The sequence below is a fragment of the Equus caballus genome, chromosome 3 (genome assembly GCF_041296265.1).
Source record: "Equus caballus isolate H_3958 breed thoroughbred chromosome 3, TB-T2T, whole genome shotgun sequence".
Classification (NCBI taxonomy): Eukaryota; Metazoa; Chordata; class Mammalia; order Perissodactyla; family Equidae; genus Equus; species Equus caballus.
The window spans coordinates 55,961,371-55,984,129 of NC_091686.1; the positions used below are offsets into that span (position 1 = coordinate 55,961,371).

A 22,759-nucleotide genomic window follows, 5' to 3' on the forward strand; every position below is an offset into this window, starting at 1 on the left:
ATACATTATTTTTAAAATTTCAACAGATGTTTCCAGATTGCTTTTCAGAAAAGCAGTAACAATGCACATTTCCATCAGCAGTTCTAAGAGAACCCTTCTCATTACATCTTTGTAGGTGTGCAATAATATTCATTATTACTTTCATCTGTACTTCACTAAATTGGAGCATCTTTTCATATTCGGGGGATATTTGGGTTTACTATTGCTTAATATACATATTTCTTGCCTATTTTCCTGTTGCATGTCTTTTACTGGGCCATTTTTATTGTAGCTACCAACACTTTGTCTTAATCTGTGCTGTCATCATTTTCTCCAAATCCATTGTTTGTTCATTTTTATTAAAAATGTGTGTTTTTTTCTTTCTCAGTTTCTAGTAAATAAGGACTCCATCATCTGTAGACTAATATTAAGTTTCCTTAGTTTTCCTGTAAGATTTGTATTATTCTTTCTCTCCATTTAATTATTCAATTTATCTCAATTTTTGGTGGGAGTCTGCTCTATTATTTATTCCTAATTTTATTGGATTGCACTAATCAAATATAAGCTATAAAATCCTCAAGGTTTTGGGTTTTAACATTTTTTTGTGGCTAAGTACACAACTGGTTCTGGTACATGTTCCATAGGCAGATAGACAAATGTAAATCTCAGTTTCTCTATGTCTTTGTTTAACGTTTTTGGCTGTAGTAACCATCCTGTTCTAGAGTAGCATATTAAAGTCATTAACTATAATCATATTTTTACCACATTTTCCTTGTTCTGCTAATAGTTCAATTTAATGTCTATATGACATGGTACAATCATGCAATTCCACAAATTGTGCCTTTTGTTATTAAAAAAATCTCCCTCTTCATATTACGTAATGTATTAGGCTTTTGAGGAGCTACTCACTAAATAGCATCCCTCTTCCTCACCTGAGGAAAAGAAGCTCAGACATAGAAGGTAACGGATGATGTATGCAGGACAACCTTTGTAATTTGCAGAATCCACTACCAAGGAAAATGCGAACGCATTTGTTCAATAATCATTAAGAATTTCAAGACAGGGACAGCAGAGCATTAAACCAAGTCCTGGGACTTCTAAGGACAAGGACCTTCTAAGCATGAGGCCCTGTGTGACTGCTCAGCCTTGGGTATATGGAAGTCTAAACATCAACTTTGTTCCTAGTGAAGCTGATATAAGAGCATGTGTGAGAGTTTAATGGGCCCTTTTACGGAGACCTTCTCTGCTCGTGACTGACCAATACCACATTTTACTAATCAATAGTCCAACTCTGACTAAGTGTTCAAAAAGTTAATAATTCACAAATCTGGTAGTGTATAAAACCATGGTAAGTGATGACAAACCATAGATAATCATGCGTCATAAAAGAAAATTCTGAGTAATGTCATTGAGTTTCCTCTTGCCTATTTTTGCACTTTCTACTTTCTCTTCCCTTTTGCCAGCAGGTTTGCTGCATAGTCATGGATGCTCGCTGTCCCAGGAGATTTTCTCGCCTTCCTTCTCTACACTCTAGGAATAGCACAGGCGTTGGCTGTATGTACTTAACCCACGCCAGGCTAGAACGGGACTTCAACCCTTTACTGAAGAGGCCATCCCCAGCTGTGAGAAGAAGCTTGTTCTTCACGGCAATTTCATTCTTGGCTTTTCTTCTGAGAACACGCAAGTGAAGGACACAATTAGTGTCAACAATGATGGAGTGTGTTTATTTTTTCATGGTGTGGACACCCAACTTCTGAGACTAGTTCTGAGGTCAGTGCTTGAGCGACCACCCAATGGTTTCATTCTTGTTAGTCTTTGCTGTCCTGTAGGAGAAAGGACTAAAAAACATGGGTCCTGACCTGCTGGAAATATGGCACGTTACAAAGAGAATAAAACACAGTTATGTGATACACACAAGCATTCCAGTTCCTCACGTTGAACAAATTCCTAGGAGCAGGATGCTGGGAAGAGATTCAGACACGGCCTTGAGATTTGCAGAATCTAGTCAGATTTTCTAATATTATTAAGCGTTGTGTGCTCCAACAAGTCAAGAAAAAAGGAAACAGTTAAGAATTCTGTTAATGATTTTTAGCCAGTGGATAGGAAGATATTTCACATATCTTAAGAGCCAATGAAACACAAAGTTCAGTTAAGTGTGTGGCCTCTGAATGATGGTCACAGACTAACTTTACTTGAAAATTGGGAAAGAAATCATTTAAAGCTGAGGGAACAGGTATGCACCCAACTTTTCCTTTGTGTTTGGATCACTGATATAGCAACTATAAAAGGGTTCATCATGTCCCATCAGTGTCTCAACAAGGATCTAGTGGTCTCCTGACTGATATCACTGGTGCTTAAAAACCAGACAACAAACCAGCACGCTGAGAAAGAAGACTAACAATATTTTCATAGAAAAAAAACGCTCAAAATTATTTGGAGTGGCATAATTGTTTTCTTAGTGAGTATGCATACCTTAAACTTGGGGAAATTTAATAGTAATTATCGAAATTGTGAAGATAATTAAACCCGTACTGCTGTTTTGAATTAAAGAATCGGCATTTTAAATATTTATCAAGTTTAAGAGACTCTCCTAGAGCAACAAGTCAGCTTTGTAATTTAATATAAAGAACAAACTTTTGGTTGTTGATCATTTGTACCTTATGTTTGCTTTCTATTTAATTGATTTCTGTTCTTATCTTTATTATTTCCTTGCTTCTATTTCCTTTAGATTCAATTTTATCTCTATTTTCCACCTTCTTGAGATGGAAGATTAGGTCATTAATTTTCAGCCTTTCTTGTTTTCTTCAATATGTATTTAAGGCTATAATTTTTTCTCTAAGCACCGCTCTAGCTGTATTTCACAAGTTCTGATAAATAGTATTTTCATCATTTTGCATTTCACAATTTTTCTGATTTTTATTATGATTTTTTCTTTTACTGATGGATTATTTAGAAGTATATTGCTTAGTTTTCAAACATATGGACATTTTTAAGTTTTCTTTTTGTTTTTATTTCTAGCTAACTTCTATCATGATCAGCAATTGTTCTCTGATTTCAATCCTTTGAAATTTATTGAGAATTGCTTTATTTCCACATTTGGTTAATTTTGATAAATGAGCCATAGGCACTTGATAAGATCATATTTTTTATAGTTATTGGGTGCAATATTTTATGTATTTGTCAATTAGGCCAAGTTTGTTAAGCCTGCTATTCAAATATTCTAAATCTGTGTTGTTTTTGTCCATTTCTTCTATCAGTTACTGAGAGAATTGTGTTAAAATCTACTAAGAATACGAATTCATTTATTTCTAAGGTCTGTGATTTTAAAATTTGTATTATTTCAGGTTAAGTTACTGGGTCCATACAAATTTAGAATTGTTGCATCTTTCTGATAAGCTGGTCTTTTTATTATTACAAAATGTCCTTCTCTATCTCTAGCAATAATTTTCAGCTTATAGTCTACTTTGTCTGATATTAGTACAACTTTAGCAGATTTCTTTCTGGATTAGGTTGGCATTATATATATTTTTCAACCTTTACTTCCAACATTTTGGTATTCCGTATGTTTTAGGTTCGCCTCTCATAAGTCATACGTCTTTTCTCATTATTTGTTTTTGTGTGTGTGTACTGATTGTTCTATATTCCATTTTTTCCCCCTCTGATCCATTTGCTTTCTGTATGCCAAATTTTTGTTGATGTTTCATGTAGTGTCATTTGTCCTCTTCGATTTGCCTTTCCCTTCCTAAAGAGGCTTGGAGAAAAAATCCCCAAAGATTTGTGTCCTATGTCCTACCTCAGACACTTCCGCGGTCACTCCCAGAACTTCCTATGTTTCATTTGCAATACCTGCAGTTCCTCCATGGTTCATTTCATGCATCCCACTCTTTGCCCGTCCCTTAGATTTCCAGCTCATTTTCCCCAATACCCCAGTCTCAACAGTCCTTTAAATCTGCCTTTATACTGTTCCTCCCTACACAGCTTACATCCCATGGCCCGTCATTTTAATCAACACATTGTATATATACTTGCCCCCTCTCACCTGGTTGAATTTGCTATATGAAACCCCAACTCGGATTAAATCCACCTTTCTGCCTAGTCTGTCCTACATCTTTTCAACTAGACACACCCGGAGAAAAATCACACTGATTGCTCTTGCTTTATCATTCTGACTGTGGATTTCAAGGGGGCTGCTGATGCTGCCTGCCAGTCATACTATGTTTCTAGTCCATTCATTCTGTCTCTCTACTAGCTACTGCCTCATGTCTTCCTCTCCTTGAGCCACACTCTCAGCTGATGACCTGCTTTGCTAATTCACTAAGAAAAAATGAAGCATCTAGAAGAAAGCTGGCACAGACTTCCATCACCCCCAAGCCCATATACTAGCAGGTGTACCCATGTGCTCTTTTGTTCCATATGTCACTATAGATGAACTTTCTGTGATCCTGTCTACTGTGCACTAAGACCCACCTGCTCTTACCTGCTCAAGGCACCACCCCAGCAATCCTTACCTGTCTCCTAATTTAAAAATTTCCAGCTCTATTGAATCATTCCCAAAAGTACATAAGCCTACAGTTTTTCCCAAACTATCTCAAAAAACCTCTCTTTGACCCCATATTGATGATATACAAATCAAATACTTACGCATGGGGAAAAATATACTTAGTGAATTGAAAAATAAGGGACAAATTGGGGGAAATATTTGCTACTCACATCACTCATATCATAGACAAAGGGCTGATGTCTCCATTATAAATAGCTTCCATAAATTAATAAGAAAAAGTCATATCACAACACTGGTAAATGATATGAATGAGAAGTTCAGAGAAAAGTGAATTATAATTTGACTCTTAACCCTATAAACAGATGCTGTCCCTCGCTCATAAGAGAACAAAAAAAGCAAACAGGTACTATTTTCACCTCTCATATTGGCAAAAGAGTAAAATTTAATTAAAGTGTCTCTATGGAATACTGGCTAGGAGCCTGTGTCTGGAGCCAGACTGCACGGGTCTGAGTTCTAAGTAGAGAGACTTTGAACACTTTTCTTGACTACTCTGTCCCTTCATTTCCTCACTTGTTAAATGGGAATCATAATTATACTTACCTCATAATGTGGGTATTTTAAGGATTAAATGGGTAAACTTATATAGCATGCTTGCAAGCAGCTCCTGGTACAGAGTAAAAGCTATTATCATTAAAACAGCATTTTGGGGTATGGGGGGCTGTGAGATCATAGTCAACTTCATTCATTGTTGGTGGAAATCTACATTCTTACAACTTCTGTGAAGGGGTAGAACCTAGCAAAATCACAGATGAATATGCCCTTTGACTAAGGAATCTCACTTCTGTGAGTTTATCTTGCAGATATACGTGTACACATTTGGAATGATGTGCGTACAAGTCTAGTCATGGCAGCACCATTTGCGAATGCCCATCAGTAGGGTACTAGCTGAATAACTCACCTCTAACTCTCTGTGTGCTGATATGGAGATTTTCAAGTTATCTTACATATGTAACAAGATACATTGTTTTCAATAAGAAAGCGTGAGATGGAATAGTCTTGCGTAGTATGCTACCATTTGTGTAAAAAAAGAAGGATAAAAATAACAATAACGTTTTGCATATACTCGCAGATTCATAAAGAAGCTCTGCGACAGTTCACAAGAAGCTATTAACAGTGGCTTCTTGTGGGAGTAGGCAGAGGGGGTTTAGGGATAGGAAGAAAACTTCCCACTGAAGCCTTTTTATACTTTAAAAAGGATAGATTTACACTCTCTGATAGATAGATTGAAAAAATGCCGGAACATGTCAGTCCTCTGTCTAAAATCCTCCAAATGGCTTCTCACTCTTCTTACAGAGCAATTTAGTCATTACGATAACCTACAGTGCTCTCAGTAATTTGGCTCTCTACTTCCTCTCCAACCTCCTCCATCACTGTCTGAGCACTCACTGTCACAGTCACACTGCCTTCTTGCCATTCCTCGAAAATGTCAGACATGCTCCCGCTTTGGACTCATTGCTACTGTTCTCTTGCTTTCAGTGCATTTCCGTCCATGTCCTTCTGACTTGAGCAATCATTTCCTTCGGGTGTCTGTTCACTCTATCAGAAAAGCTTTTCCTGATCATCCTATGAAGGATCATGCCTTTATCTCAGTCATTCTTTTCATCTATTTATTTTTTTATTTGAAGTAACATTGGTTTATAATATTATATAAATTTCAGGTGTACATCTTTATATTTTGCTTCTGTATAGACTACACTGTGTTCACTACCAAAAGTCTAGTTTCTATCCATCACCGTACATGTGTGTCTCTTTACCCCATTTACCCTCCCCCCTTCTCCTTTGGTAACCATCAATTTTCCTGTATTTGTTTGTTTGTTTATATTCCACGTGGGAAATGCAAATAAAACCCCCATGCCCATCAGAATGGCTCTTATTAAAAAGACAAGAAATAACAAGTGTTGGAGAGGAGATGGAGAAAGGGAACCCTCATGGAAAACAGTATGGAGATTCCTCAAAAAATTAAACCTAGAACTACCATATGATCCAGCTATTCCACTTCTAGGTATTTACCCAAATAACATGAAAACACTAATTCAGAAAGGTATGTGCACCCTTATGTTCATTGCAGCATTATTTGGTCATTCTTCAAAAACCACCCCCACCCCCACATACACTGTTTATTTTCCTTCATGGCATTTATTACCGCCTGATACTATAACGCATGCATGCACGCACACACACATTTGTATACATGTCGATTTCTGCCTCACCCCTTCAACAGTGTATCCCTAGTGCCTAGAACAGTGACTAAAAGTGAAACCAGGAGTTCCAACTCTGCTAACAGTGCTCTTTCCTAATAATGAGGCTTCCATTTCTCGGCTCTGCTTTCCTCTGTAGTTTGGCTTCATTTTCTCCCATTGAAGACAAGCTCTCAACAGTTGGCTGCCAACAGTTTCATACTCACATCCTCCCATTTTAGGAAGCCCAAGCCAGGGAAGAGTGCTAATTTGAGGAATCACTTGGAGAGACTGGGGATACTTGCAAGAACGGGAAAGCAGCATTTGGTCCCCCAGACGAATGTTCTCTCCTCTATGGCATGAAGATATTTAAAAGATATTGACCCCTTTTTTGCTTTCATGTTCTCAGTTATCTTTAGGTTGGCTGTAGTTGGTGATATATGACTTCTTCAAGACCTTAAGGAACTCCTTCTTGAAGAATGTGTGTTTCTTGCATTTTTATATTTTTAAAACAGCTTATCTCTTTTCTTTATACATGAAATACAGTTTGGCTATGTATGAACTCTTTGGATATATTTTCTTTCCTTAAGAATTTTGTACTTATTGCTACATTATCTTCTGACATGTAATTTTGTTACCAAGAAGGATGACCTTAGACTCAGACTCAGATCTACAGAATAGATTCTGTACTAATCCTTCTCAATTATTCATTATTAAAGGTTTTTGTTTGTTTGTTAGTTTTCTGAACCAGCTCTTTGAAAGAAGTTATGAAAGAGGTAGATGCCAGAGCCTTGTTCCGGGATACTTGAGATTTTTCTTATGATCTAGGGATTTGTGAGAGAGTTTACATGTCTTTACTATTTCCCAAACAGTTGAGACAGGCAGTAGTTTCTCCTTCACAATTCATATCCTGCATTCTTCCTCCTGCCATAAAGAAACACTGCTTCCTGGAAACACGGCTTTTCCACGTGACATTTCCTTCTGCCATACTTGCTCTGCTTCTGGCATCAAGTAAAGTAGATGGAGCCTCCAGTTTCTAGCTATAGCCCACCTCTGCCTCCTACATCCTTGCAAACAAGGGATATTGTTTTTGCACTTGAAGGTGTTCGCCACAATTTTGCAAATTATAAAATATGCAGGGCTTTTTTTTGATATCTATAGCAAGTGGATCCTATCATCAGTTAGTTCTCTCACTGTGTTATCTTCTCCCAATTTCCTCCCTTGCGATACCGTCTTCTGTTCACTTTGTGTCTTTTGGATGATTTTTGGCTGAGAAGGGGAAAATGTTGATTTCATGTCAGTAGGTTCAAATTTGAAGTTCCTTGTACTTTAATTTCTTGAAGCACTCTATAAAATGGCAGTCCAATAAGGGGAGGATAAAAACAGAGCATAGAGTTACCAGCCTATTTGTCATGTGCCCCCTACTCTGCTAATACTGGAAATAAACCATTGAACTAGACAGACATGGTTTCATGTCTATATTCTGGTTATAGGGATAAAAATATTAATAAGAAAGCCAAAATGAAATAATTGGAAGTTATAGTTAAGTGCACTGAAAGAAAGAATATGCCAATCACATCTTTGAATCTGACAGCCACTGTCATCAGGCTCAGATTAGACTGATTTTTGGTTTTTATTGCTTTGGAAATACAGCCACGGTGCGCTATAAAACCCCAGGCAGCAGCTGTCTTTATTTGGCAAACTTTGAAACGTATGTTCTATCTGTTCGCCAAGACTGGCTTTGTGGCTGCCCAGAGATTCAAGAGACGGTTTGAGTAGCCCACAGTTTCTTTTCCACAGAATGCCACAAAGTTGATGAGTTATCTTCTCTTCATGGGAACTTATTTCTGACTTAAAAAAAATCAAAACACGGTCTTTCTTCTTGGCTAAAAAAGATATATATTAGACCTAATAAAAGGAGAAGGTAACAAGCCTTAAAACCAAGAGCTAAACATGTCTGTGATCTGAGTTAGCCAATGTTAAATATGGTTTTTTTTTCATAGTTGGGTACTGGGTTTTTTGGCTAGAGCTTAATTATTTTTAAGGCATCACGGCTCTTCCTGATATAGATTAGAGCAATGACGTGATATTGACCTAGAGATTAGGTCCGTAGCCTTATTTCAAAAGATGTTTGAAAGTTAAGAAGAATTTTAGAAAAATCACTCAAAGATATTTGAAAGAAGAATGTAAATGTACTAAAGAATGCAAATTCTAAATTAATTAAGAATCTGAGAATTTTTTGTTCAAATAACTGTTAAGGGAATTTTGTAAATTTGTCTTCATCTGTATTGAATTCTTTCACAAAATCAAATAATTAAGGATATGTTACTTAGCATCTCTTGCTAGTTCTAAGAAAAAATTTATAGACTCCTGGAATATCAGTTCCCACCTACTTTATATTAAAGTTTATTTATTTTGGAAAAAAATAGTATAGATGATAGAAAACCCTTGCCTATCTTTTGTGCCCTCTTTTCATAAAGCAAATTCATTTTCACCTACTAATACATGGTGATATTGAAAGGCAAATAGTTATCCACTGAAGTTTAGCATCAGAGCATTGAACAGTGAGCATTGTAATGGATTATCAAAACTAATCAAATGAAAGGATTCCAAAGAAATTAGTCTACATTCTAATTTTTATATTATTCTCTTAACCTTCTTTCCTGCAGATATATTCATTGTGTACCCTTATGATTAACTAAAACACATTTAACTGAGTTTCACATGTTAACAGCCAATCACATCCCAAGCTCTGAAGTGCAACTTCACAAGAGATACTCCTCAAACAGAAAACATCCGTGTGGTCCAGCCATACTTTTACCATCTTAAAACTATTGATTTGTTTTTCTTTATATACTTAGAGAAATTTATTTTTCATTAGGGTAGATGGAACAAAGAGCAAATCTTTCTTGACATCATGAAAATTCAATCTAACTTTTCTTTTTCCCTGGAATGTTTATTCTTCTTCCAACAACATAACAAATATGTGGTGATTCTTTTAATTCTGCTATATTACATTAAAAACTCACCTCCCATATTATGGCCAACAGGCACATGAAAAGATGTTCATCATCACTGATCATCAGGGAAATGCAAATCAAAACTACACTAAGATATCACCTTATACCTGTTAGAATGGCAAAAACAACCAAAACAAAAAGTAACAAATGTTGGAGAGGTTGTGGAGAAAAAGGATCCCTCATACACTGCTGGTGGGAATGCAAACTGGTACAGCCACTATGGAAAACAGTATGGAGAGTTCTCAAAAAATTAAAAATAGAAATAACTTATGACCCAGCCATCCCACTACTGGGTAGCTATCCAAAGAACTTGAAATCAGCAATTCCAAAAGTCCCATGCACCCCTATGTCCGTTGCAGCATTATTTACAATAGCCAAGATGTGGAAGCAACCAAAGTGCCCATCAACTAATGATTGGCTAAGATATGGTATATATATACAATGGAATACTACTCAGCCATAAAAAATGACAAAATTGTCCCATTCACAACAACACAGATGGACCTTGAGGGAATTATGTTAAGTGAAATAAGCCAGATAGAGAAGGACAATCTCTGTATGACTCCATTCACATGAGGAATTTAAACATGTAGACAAAGAGAACAGTTTAGTGGCTACCAAGGGAAAGGGGGGATGGAGGGTGGACAAAATGAATGAAGTGGTGCACCTGCAACACGACTGACAAACAATAATGTACAACTGAAATTTCACAAGATTGTAAACTATCATAAACTCAATAAAAATTAACTTAAAGATATATATCTATAATTTATACACACAAAAAAAACTCACCTCCCATATTAATGCTAAAGCCGATAAGCAGTTCTTGGTGGCTCTTGGAAACTGAAAACAAATGTATTATAAAATATAACTGGAGTAACGTCTTATCTTGTGGATCTTGCTTGACAAGGAAACAGAATGATTTTAACATCACTAATTTTAGGGAATTTTACAGTTTCAGTTAGTTTTGCTTCATAGGATTCTGATTAAATTCAGTTTAGAAGGAAAATATCATATGCAATGGACCTTCATACCAGTTGAGCTTTGTTTCAGCCAGCTCAGGCTGCCATAACAAAATACCATAGACTGGGTGGCTTAACCAACAGGAATTTATTTCGCACAGCTCTGGAGACTGGATGTTTAGGATCCAGGTACCAGCAGGGTCAGTGTGTAGTGACGGCTCTCTCCTTGGGTTGCAGATGGCCACCTTCTCGCCATTTCTTCACACAGCCTTTGCTCTGTGCACGCAGGTTAAGAGAGAGAGAAAGGAAGTAAGCTCTCCAATGTCTCTTCCTCTTAGGGCATGAGTCCCATCATGACAGCCCCATCTTCATGACTCATCTAAACCTAGTTTCCTTCCAAAGGCCACATCTCCGAAAACCATCACACTGGGGATTAGGGCTTCAACATATCATTTTTTGAGGGGACATAATTCAGCCCATAGCAATATTTATGCAAATAACAAAAGCATCATAATGATATGTAAATGTAGTCTCTTTCTGGTCATATGATTAATTATGCAACATTATTTTCATTATAACGTATGCAATTTAAACTGATTATAAAATCATCCAGTAGAGAAGAAAGGGGGCTTTCATGTCTGTGGCATGAAGATATTTTTTAAATATTGGTCTTCCTTTTCATATTTCTCCTCTTTTACTTCTGTTTGAGAAGCCAAGTTCTTCTGAACTTGTATCCTTAAAGAAAGGAACACATAAGGTAGAAGAAAAGAAGGAATCTTCCCTGATTTGATTTTCAAAAGCCAAAACCCTAAGGAGAAACAAGAGTAATTCTGGTGTAAATATAAAGGCAAGTTTGAAGACTATTCTACAAGCTGCATGGAGCGAAGAGAACTGGAGTCGAACCAAGGAGAATGAAACTGTGGGCGGGAAACAGAAAGTTGAGCTTTGTTCCCCTTCATTTTATGGGTTAGAGTCCCTAAGAGATGACTGGATCCTCGAGAGGTTTTGGAGAGACTGAATGAGAAACTCTGTTTCCCACTTCCTGGTTTAGAGCCCTGGTGAGGTGAGAAGACTCCAGAAATTTGAGGTACCTGAGAGCAGAGGGCACATGCCACCTGTTTTCCATAGTAGAATCCTGATGAGGTGACAAGAGGGAAGAGCTGATGTTGAGTCTGGGTCCACTGAGCCAAAGAGAGACTTAGATTCCTGTGCTGCACGTGATGACAGAAGCAGCAGAATAATTCTTGTCTCTCAAGTGGGATGAGGAAGAAACAAAGAGAGTTGCTATACCTGAAGGGATTGTATGCACAGCATGGGGGACATCTCATTGCCACCTGGTACACTGGTGACTGAGGACTACAGAGCAGCAGTGTGTCAGTGGATAACTATGTAGACAGATGACCTTGAGGATCATATGCCTCCCCACAAGGGACCTGGCACCACTCAAGCCCCCCATTTAGACACAGCTCTGAAGAAATTTCTAGGTCTCTGACTGACTGTGGTTAAGTTTGGGCCACCCAGTGGATTGGGGGCTCAAAATAGAAATTGTAAAGGAAGAAAGTATGACACATTTTCCCAGGGACCAGCTCTGCATTCCAAGAGGTATTGTCAAGCCACAAAATCCTCACTCCCTTACATCTTTCCCTCAGGGCAACAGATGCTTGATTACATAATGCTCATGTTTACATAACTCTTCCCTGCACTGTGACTCCATATACTCAACAGACCACCAGACATTTTCACATGGATGCCTCAAAGGCACCTAACGCTCAATATATTTAAAAATCATACTCATAATCTTCCCCTGAGCTGTCTTCGGTGTGTCCTGCCTCGATGAGTAGGACCCTCTCTGACCACAGTGCATGCCAACAATCTGCTCCTGGTCATTGACAGCCCTCTCTCCGTCACCACCTATGTTCAATCCATCGCTTGTCTCCATTTCTACTATGACCACTTGAGCCGAAGTTACCATCATATCTCCTTCTGGAGGGGTCTATCCACAGTCACTCAGTGCCCACTTCATCATTCTCTACACTGAAACCCCAATTTTTTTTTCTGCTTTATCTCCCCAAATCCTCCTGGTACATGGTTGTATATCTTAGTTGCAGGTCCTTCTAGTTGTGGCATGTGGGACGCCGCCTCAACGTGGCCTGACGAGCCGTGCCATGTCCGCGCCCAGGATCCAAACCAGTGACACCCTGGGCTGCCGCAGTGGAGCGCACAAACTTAACCACTCGGCCACAGGGCCGGTCCCCCAAATGATTTTCAAAATGAAACTCTGATCATGTCACTCTTTACAACTCACCCAACACCCCTCACAGGTTCCCCTGTGTCAAATGATTAACAAGGTGACAAAGGTCTATGTAAACTGGCTGCTGTGTTTTCACCCAAGCTCATCTTAAGCCATGCTCTCTCCCTTCCTTCACCCCAGCCACACCGGCCTCCTTTCCCTTGGTTAAACCCACAAAGCCCCTACAGCCTCAGGGCCTTTGAGCCTACGCTCTTTCCATATGGAATACTGTTCTTCACATCTTCACTGCCCAATTTCTACTCATACCTCCGCTCTCAGCTCCTTATCCCTGACTCTGCCAACCAGTTAAATCCTCCATTATTGGTCTGCAAGTACTAGGTACCTCTCGTTCACAGCAATGGTAACAAGTAAACTGTTTGTTTATTTTGTGATTATTCATTACCCTCTGCTTTCTCTGTTAGGTTGTCAGCTCAGTGAGTGGTGAGAACAAACCTGCACCCTGATTTTATCCTCAGTGACTCAGGCACATAGTAGACATTCAATAAATTATTGAATGACTTTAGAAGTCTTCTCAAGTGAGTTTTCACTACGAAAATAAGAGTTGGCATTCTTCGAGTGCTGACTCTAAGCCAGGCACTATTAGAAGCCTTTGTTACATGTTAGCCCATTTAACTCTCACAACGACCCTGTGAGGTAGGCAGGGCTATTATTATTCCTGGCTTTCAGATGAGGAAACAGGCACAAGCCTCATACAACAGGCAAAAGACTCAGAGAGAGCCAGCCTGCACTGCCTTGGGAGTCTGTTCCACCGTGAGCGGGTGTGCTCACCTGGGAGGCGGCTGCTGACACCTGTTTCATCATGAAGTATAGATTTAATCTATACTGAATTATATTAATTATAAAACCACAGAAAGCTTACAAATATTAAATTCTCATTAAATTCTGCACATTCTCCATTCATTTATTTAATGAGTGTTTATTGAGCACTTTTCATATGCCAGAATTTGTACAAGAAATGAAGAAACATAAAGGAAAATGAGAGAGTCCTTATGCTGAGATGCTCCTGGTCTGGTGAGATAAATGGAGAGAGAAATAAATCATTCAGTACAGTTTGATGGGAGTGATTGTGAAGATGTCCACCAAGGGCTGGGCGCAGAGGGAGATGATCAAGAATCAGTGTTTGCTAGCAGGGGGTGGGGATGGTCAAGAATATAATTTGTGACCTCCCGGATTCCCTATAAGCAGAGTGGTGTGAGGTGGACCCCTGTTCAGGATTCCTTACATCCCTTACTCTCTATTTTCCCACAGCCCTACTGTGTTTGCTAGGGCTGCCGGATAAAACCACCCCAAACTGAGGGGCTTAAAGAACAGAAATTTATTTTCTCACAGTTCTGGAGGCTTGAAGTCCAAGATCAAGGTGTCTGCAGGGTTGGTTCCTTCTGAGGAATGTGAAGGAGAAGCGGTTCCATTCCTTTCTCCTAGCTTCTCATGGTTTGCTGGCAATCTTAAACCCTTCGAAGAATCAAAAATATCATTCAGCTTTACTCTCTTCAAGTCTGTCTTGCTTCAGTGGTTACATTGTGTTAAGCTTCAATTTATTCATTCTTTTATAGTCTTTCCATAAAAATTGCTCTTCAGTAATATAATATGAATAGAATTAAAAATATGTATACACAGAATCCTGCTGTATATAGGCTTTCCCTCCAAGAAACATAGGCATTCCTGTTTAATTACAAACACCTGGTTAGCGTACACCAAAAAAAAAAAAAAAAAAGTATTTAAAAATAGGCAAAACCTGCTGTGCTCTGTATCCAATGCACTTCTCCCCTCTGCCCGAAACGACCAAGCCACTGTTCTTAGGGAACAGTCTGCACAACGTTTCCTTCCCGCCACCTAGGTGCTTCGTTAGTTGATTACAACCCTTATTCTCACATTGACGCTCTTGCCTTTTTCAGATATAAATATGCTCTCTTCGAAGAATCTTTCTCTCCCTGCCCCTCATTTCTTTCTCTTTTCAATCTATTTATAAACCCCGACCAACCAAAACATGGCTGATCTACTCCAGCACATTTCTATTAAAATATCTTTAAAAAGCAAGAGGGGGCTCAGGCGTGTCCGTCCCGAGCCCTGCGGAGCACGGGGGCCTAAGGGAGCGGTGGGCTTTCGGCTGCACCGTCCACGGTGCACCGTCCACCCCATGGGGTCAGAACTCGCCTCCTGCCACCTCCGCTGGGGGCAGGGGAGGCGCATGCCTCAGGCCCTCACCCATGGAGCCTTGGCACTAACGACCCGAGCTGCCAGATCTCAGATCCGAGGTCCGGGGCAGTCAGCCTGTGCCACGGTCTCCAGTGGTCCACACCCCACCACTCAGTCCACACTCCATCACTATGCTTTTAGCAGCCCCACACCTTTGTGCTTCATTTTCCCTCTCGTGGGCATCAGGCCTCGCCCAGGGGAGAGGCCCAATTGCAAGGCACAGTTTATTGCACCTGCAGCTTTTTTAAATGTCAAGTTTATTAAGGTATAACTCACAGGAAAGTGCAGTTGGATGAATTTTGACAAATGCATACTGTCCTGGAGCCATCTCCACAATCTAGACATAATGTTTTCATCACTCTGAGAAGTTTCATCACGCCCCTTTGCAGTCGGTCCCCTGCCCTGTCCCCAGGCATACAGTAGATAATGAACATTTGATGAGGAAATTTTCATTACTTACTGCACACAGTGAATTCTAACATCCAATAACTAGAACTCAATCCAAGCACCACAACAACAAAGAAACCAGGAAACACACAATACATCGGAAAAAAGAACAGCAACAAAAAAGCAAGACAGAAATGCTCTAATGAAATGATACGTTTTGCAAAAGCATAAACTTCTAAAGATCTTGAAAAAATCTGGAACTTACATCAGAACACCCATAGAAAGGCCTCTCTACCTCTTCATCCTACTCTGATTATAACCATTTTTTTCAAGTAGCAATATTTACAATAAAATAAAAAATATTTATTGATTTGAGGAGTTAATTACTAAAGAGATGGTATTCAATTTTCAAGTGGGTTGTGGTTCACAAGTTCAATTGTCAATCAGTTGTTTCTATCTCAACAAGTATTTTTTTTCATGAACATTCATGAACATTTTATAATGTTATAAAAAATTAGTATTCAAGTGTTGTTCAAAAAGAGTATTCTAACAGCTGTTACTTGCCTGAATTCTAGATTTTGGAACCTGGGGACCAAGCAAGGCAGAACAAGGTAGAGCTACAATGAATACTGAGGAGGGAAAATCATCAGGACTTGATATTGGCTGGAATGTAGGAGATGAAATTTAGGGAAGAACAAAATAATGGCTCCTATGATTCAGATGTGGATAACTAGGTAGATGGCAATGCCGCCAACTGAGAGAGGGAATGCACAGAATGAGGAGTGGCACTGCGTGACAGGCCTGCAAGCTGTGTTTGACACGTCAGTGGGACATCCAAGTGGAGAAGTCTAGTGGGAATTGGACATAGAAATCTGAAATTCGGGAAAGACATTATTTGCATATGGGTGGTCGTTGAAACCATGAGACTTGATGAGCTCTAAAGGAGTATAAAGTATGAAAAATGTAATTCACCAAAACTCTGAGGAAACTTCAGTATATCATGTGGTCAGATAACCCATACGGAGAGAGAGAAAAATCAGAGATACTTTTTGGAATGTCATTATATTATTTTCAAAAGAATAACAATTTGAAACACTCTAAGTAAATCTGATTTAAATGCCACATAAACCTGAATTTCAGGGAGGTCATGGGACAAAGGTGTCAAGCTTTAACAAATCTACGCTGGGCGCTGCGCTATGCCAATCCGCCAGCCAATTGCACTGTAGTCACCTGAGAAGCTTTTTAAAGATAAACTTGTCAAGCCCTTTGCCTGTGCGTTTTGATTTAGGAGGTCTTTCATGAGGCTTCAGGCTCAGTATTTTTAAAAGCTTCCCAAATCTAACATTCCACCGGCTTTGGAAATGTCTTCTTCATAACACCTTCACCCTTTACCACCTCAAGTTGAACACTTTACATTTTTTTCTTAGAGAAGAAAATAAGGCTCAGAGTATTTTTGGAGCTTAGAGGTACATGGCTGAAGGCAGAAAGTACCTTCCAATTTCCTAGTAGTCACCAACTTTTGTGACTAAGAGAAACATATAATTGCCAAGCTCAGAAACACCTGGAAATAAAGGAGGTGGTTATTATAAAAATAAGTACCTGTAGGTAGTATTTATTTTATTGAAAAAAAAATGGCTTAGAAGAAGAATCCAAGCTATAATAAAATTAATTATTGTTCTGCAAGCCGTCGTAAAGGAGGGTTTCCAATGAAAGGGATTCATTGTCCCCATTCAGCTACGCACATGGGTGCCAGCTGTGCATCTGCTGCGCTGCCCTTTGACCTGCACCAGTGATAACCTGGATGGTGCCGAGTAGTTTTACCCATCCACAGAACACTGGCCTTCCTCAAGATGGCACTAGGTGGTCCACTGAGTACATATTTGTCATGTGATTTTTAAAACTACTATTTACGCTATCTCCTTCTGGAGTTTTACAATGAATAGTAGAATATTAAAGCCCCTGAGAATTCCTACAATCAAGAGCCCATTAATTTTGTTTAATCTGATGTTTCCAAAATTAATTTGACCATACGTTACTTTTTATATAAAACATAGTTTGGGAAATGATGCTCCAGACAATATCATGACAAATTTTAAAATTCCAGTGAGATCAAGAAAAAGAGTAAATCGGGGGCCGGCCCCATGGCTGAGTGGTTAGGTTCGTGCGCTCCGCTGCAGGCGGCCCAGTGTTTCGTAAGTTCGAATCCTGGGCAGGGATATGGCACTGCTCATCAAACCATGCTGAGGCGGCATCCCACATGCCACAACTAGAAGGACCCACAACTAAGAACATACAACTATGTACTGGGGGGCTTTGGGGAGAAAAAGGAAAAAATTAAAAAAAATCTTAAAAAAAAAAAAAGAAAAAGAGTAAATCGGTGATCATCCGTTGAGCATGTAATGAGCAAAGCCTTAGGGTAATTTAGAATAATAGCATTGGATTGTTAATCTTGATAATATACAGTTTCTGGGTTAAAATAGAGTATCTAAGCATATTAGTAATATACAAGACAATTCATGGGAAATATTTTAGAAATTTAAGATAATCTACTAACCCCAAATATTTTAGAAATATTCATCTCCTTAAAATTATGAGGCTAATTTAGAATATTGTTACCTATTCATCAAAGTAATTCCTAGGGGTTTTTCCTAGTAATGGTAATAGCATATGTACTCCTAAAAATATGAAAGTTAAACGTCATTCAATATCCAACTTACCTTTCTGGATGCATCTTCCGCTGTTTATGCCATGCTCTAGCTTGCTGCACTAGACTCTACAACACTCTCAAATGTGTAAAGAATTTTCAGAATCTCCACACATTTGCTCACACTGTCATCTTGGCCTGGAACTTTCCACCCAAATGCACCTTTCCCTTTGATCTCCTTCTCAAACCACTAATGGCCCTTATCACACGGTGTTAAGCTCCCCTACAAAATTGTGAATTCCAAGAGGACAAGAACTAAGTCGCGTTTACTTGAGTAACACGTAACATGTAGGGTTTTAATGAATTTTCTACTGGGTTAAATTTAGAGTATTCTATTATTCAGTCCTTTCCCTAATGAAAATACACCCTCCAGTGGGCGGAGTTAATGAGATCTGGTGTGGAAGGCATCAAACAAGTCTAATCCTCACAAAGGTTCTTCGCCTAAAGTTTGGGGCCATTTGGAGATTTATGATTTATAATAGTTTGTTGAGGCCTGGCCATAAAACATTGAGGAGGCTCAACATGCAAATCCTTTAGACACAATAGGGTTGATTAGGGATGCAAAACCTAGGCCCAGAAATAACACTTTTGATGCAGAACCTAAAATTTGATAACAACATAAATAACAGCAGCAACAACAGAGTAGCAGTGCCAAGCACTCTTTTAAGGGCTCCATATGTATTTAGTCATATAATCCTCACAATGACCCTGTGAGGTAGTCACTATTATCCTTCCAACTTAAAGGAGGAGAAACTGAGGCACAGAAAAGTAACTTCTCCAATGTTACACATCTTGAGTGATAGAACTGAATTCACCTTCTAGGTTCACCTAGATAGGAAAAATAGAACCAGTAAACACCATAGGTATGGAGTTTCTGGAACTAAACTGTCTGTCTTCATAGCCCAATTCTAACAGCTTTGTGGTCTTGGGTAGGATATTACCTTCTTTCTGTCTGTGTTCTCATCTCCAAAAATACCTTGTAGCAGTTTTAATTAGAGTAGAGTGAATTCTTTGCTGAGCCAATCTGGCTGCCTCAGGTTCTCCCTGCTGGGATGACTTCCCTTGTCCAGTCTTTTAGGGTCATTTCTGAGAATAGAGAAGGATTTTTCTGTGGGAGGGCCATACCACCTTAACGGTCCCATGTCCTATTGGTTCCAGGAGGTTGCCTTTGGGTTGAGAAATCCCAATGTCCTATGTGCAAGGCACGAGGTGTTTTGCAATATAATGCCCTTAAAACTGTACTCAGCTGCTTGTTTATCTTATTTTCAGAATGTATATCAATGACAGAAAGATTTACCATCACACTCTGAATCTCCAGTTGAAGCAAGGCCCCATACTCATGGCTTCTTCACAACGTAAGTGAATACTCTGTCCTTTCTGCTAGCTTTGAGCTGTACAGAATCAGCCTCAGGATTCTGTGACAGGCTGGGGTGATGGTGGCATTGATCTTTCCTGGGGTGCTTTGTCCATCCCTGTACCGATTACTGCCCACATGCTGGTCAAAGAGAAGCATCGAGTCTTCTGAATGGCAGCGGATTTGCAGCAGAGGGGTTTTTGAAGGAAGACACAGTGCTTTCTGACTCTTCTAGTTTCCCCCAAATATCTCCATTTCAAGTACCTTAAATCCCTCATTTTCTTCAACAATGCCATTATTTTTTTGTAAGTATCAGGGAATTTGGAAGTTGCAACCCAGCAGGACTTTCAGCATCTCCAGTTTCACAGCCTCTGCTGGCTAGCCTCAGATGGAAAAATGGCTTTTCACCCCAAGGCTATGCACTTAACCTGCTGTCCCTTATCTGCTTTCCAACTGCCCCACCTGAAGGGAGTTAATCTCTCTTTGTAGCCATTATTGAAGGCAACATTGCCTACAGCTTCTAAACACATAGGCATCCTGCTGGGTGGCCACCAGGGCTCATTGCTCAAGCTTCAGTGGGCATGAAGTCTGAGTCCCAAGAGACAGCAGGATGGTTTAGCTCCTGCTTTGCCACAGCACAAGACCTGCAGCTTCCCATCCTACAGAAGGGGCAGCAGAATTCTCAATTCTTCTCACGTGAACTCATCAAGCTCCACATATTAGGGTCTGTCTTTTTCATCACTCCATTTCTTTTATGGCAACTTATTTTTTGCTTGCAAGTAAGTGAACCAAATCTATCTAGCTTAAGCAGAAAATGAGAAATTTATTGGAAGGATATTAGAATAATTGATAAAACTCAGTCATAAATGCAACTGGGCTTTAGGAACAAACCAAGACCAGGAACTCAAAATTGTCAAATTCTCTCACTTCTCTTTTCTATCCATCTCGGCAGGCCGGATTCCTTTGTCTTTCTCTCTGCATCCCAGCTTTGTTCCCCAATCTAGATTAAAAAACAACAACAACCACAAAAATAGGCAGTGACAGCCTTGAGTTTTGTAAGTCTAGTCTAACCACCTCCTTTTACTCTTGCAGATGCTGATGAAGAGACAGATAGGCCCAGCTTGGGTCACATGACTCTCAATAAACCAATCGGCTGTGACCTAGGATCACAGTGCAGGAATGGGACAACAATTATGTGAATGGAGGGAGGCACGTAGGGGATGTTTCTTAGAGAAGAGATTCTTAGAGTAGACAAAGTAATATGTACCCAGTTGTTGAGCTGTAGTAGTGATGCTGTAGCCAATGTTGTCAGAACAGGTAGAAGAATCTCATATAGATTCACCCGCAGTGTAACCGCTCTGTTCAACAGCGGTGTAGCTTGCTACGATGTGCTTAGAATAGTGGTAGTAGGCAGATATGGTAATTCACAAATACCTATTTAATGAATTGAAAAATAAATAAATAGAGGTCTCTATCAATTCGGTAGGAGAAATTAATTTTAAAGCACTCTAATTAGGTGTACCAAAAAACCCACTTAATTGGCACAGACAAGAAGGATCTTAAAATTTGCTCAGAATTTCATTCTCCTCAGAAACCGCAGATCTGAATTTGTATTCCATTTGCGAAACACGTAGAGGTATTTCTCCTCATATTCACAGAATACAGTGTGCTTGTTTCTTTCTTGTTCTATCTGGCTCAATCTAACACGTCTATGCAAAGGAGGATCATGCCAGGCACTGACACGATTATTGTCTCTCTAGTAAAGTTGGGGAATTTCTAGATGTTATTAGTTGTATTAATAACCTCCTTCGCATACTAATAGCCCTGGTATAAAGGGATGATTGTTATTTACTAACAAAAGAGGTTGACAGAAATTCTTGCACATATAAATTCAGGAATCTGCCACAGCGTCGCCCACAATCTCTACTTTTCCTTCTTCCAAACTGCTTTAAGAATAGGCCTGAAATATCTCACCTAATATAGTTGGACACTTGGTAAGGGAATTCATTCTCAGCATGAATAGTCACATGAGGAATTCTCTTGTGGCTATTCAAAGTGAAAATGCTGCACAATAAGACTAGAATTCAGCCAGAGTTCTGGTACCTAGTGCCCGATTTGGCTCTTTGGTCCTTACCTAATGGTGCAATGATACTCTATATGGGACTACCCACAATCAAAGAGAGATCTTTTAAAAGGAAAGGGGAGTGGATAAATTCTACATAATTGTGCCTTGATTTTTTAATCACTTACTTAAAAAAAAAAAAAGCAGATTTGACACAATCTCAAACTTGCAGACAAGTTAGAAGAATGGTGAAGGAAAGATTTTTATCCTGAGCCAGTTGAGAGTAAGTTACCAAAATGCCCCATCAACTCAGAATGCTTTAGTGTGTAATTCCTACTAAGAGGGATGCGCTCCTGTGAAGCACAATATACCACCAATGTTAGGAAATTAAGACTGATATATCACTACATCTAACTCCCAGGCTTCATTCAAGGTTTCCAATTGTCCCAATAATGTCCTTTATAGGAAAAATATGTAGTCCAGAATCACATGTTGTAGGATACGTGTTGTCGTATTTCTTTAGACGCCTTCAATCTGAAACAATTCTTCAGTCCATCCTTCACTTTCATGACCTTGACACTTTTTAAAGGTCACAGAACAGGTTACAGTTTGTAGAATGTCCTTTAAGTGGAGTTCGTCTGATGTTCCTCCAGGATTACAGTCAGATCGTGCTTCTTTGGCAGCAAGATCATAGAAGTGAGGCTGTGTTCTCCTTGCCTCTATCGGGTGGCATATGGTTTTAATTTGTCTCCTGCCTGGTCATGGTAACTTACGTCACTTGATTCAGGTGGTTTGACAGTCTTCCCCACTGTAAATGTAATCTTTTCCCCTTTGTAATTAATAGATATTTTCTGAAAAGGTATGTTGAAATCCTGTAAATATAACATTTCTCAACAAAATTTCAAATTACTCATTCATTCATTTACATCAATATATCCGTTTGCTTTTTCACCTTTTTGGGTAAGTAAGTTATTAGCATTCTGCTGCAACACCGTCTACTCATAACCCACAACTCCTCTGATTCCCATACAAGCCAAAGGCAATGT

General features: G+C 39.2%; 1 long non-coding RNA gene across 1 annotated transcript; it reads left to right on the forward strand.

The window, feature by feature from the left end:
* The first annotated feature begins 1,449 nt into the window (after positions 1-1,449).
* Positions 1,450-20,778, forward strand: LOC138923325 (uncharacterized). The gene is made up of 3 exons (XR_011436800.1): positions 1,450-1,749; positions 19,567-19,652; positions 20,744-20,778. It is a non-coding gene; the product is annotated as an uncharacterized lncRNA (long non-coding RNA).
* The last annotated feature ends 1,981 nt before the right edge of the window (positions 20,779-22,759 follow it).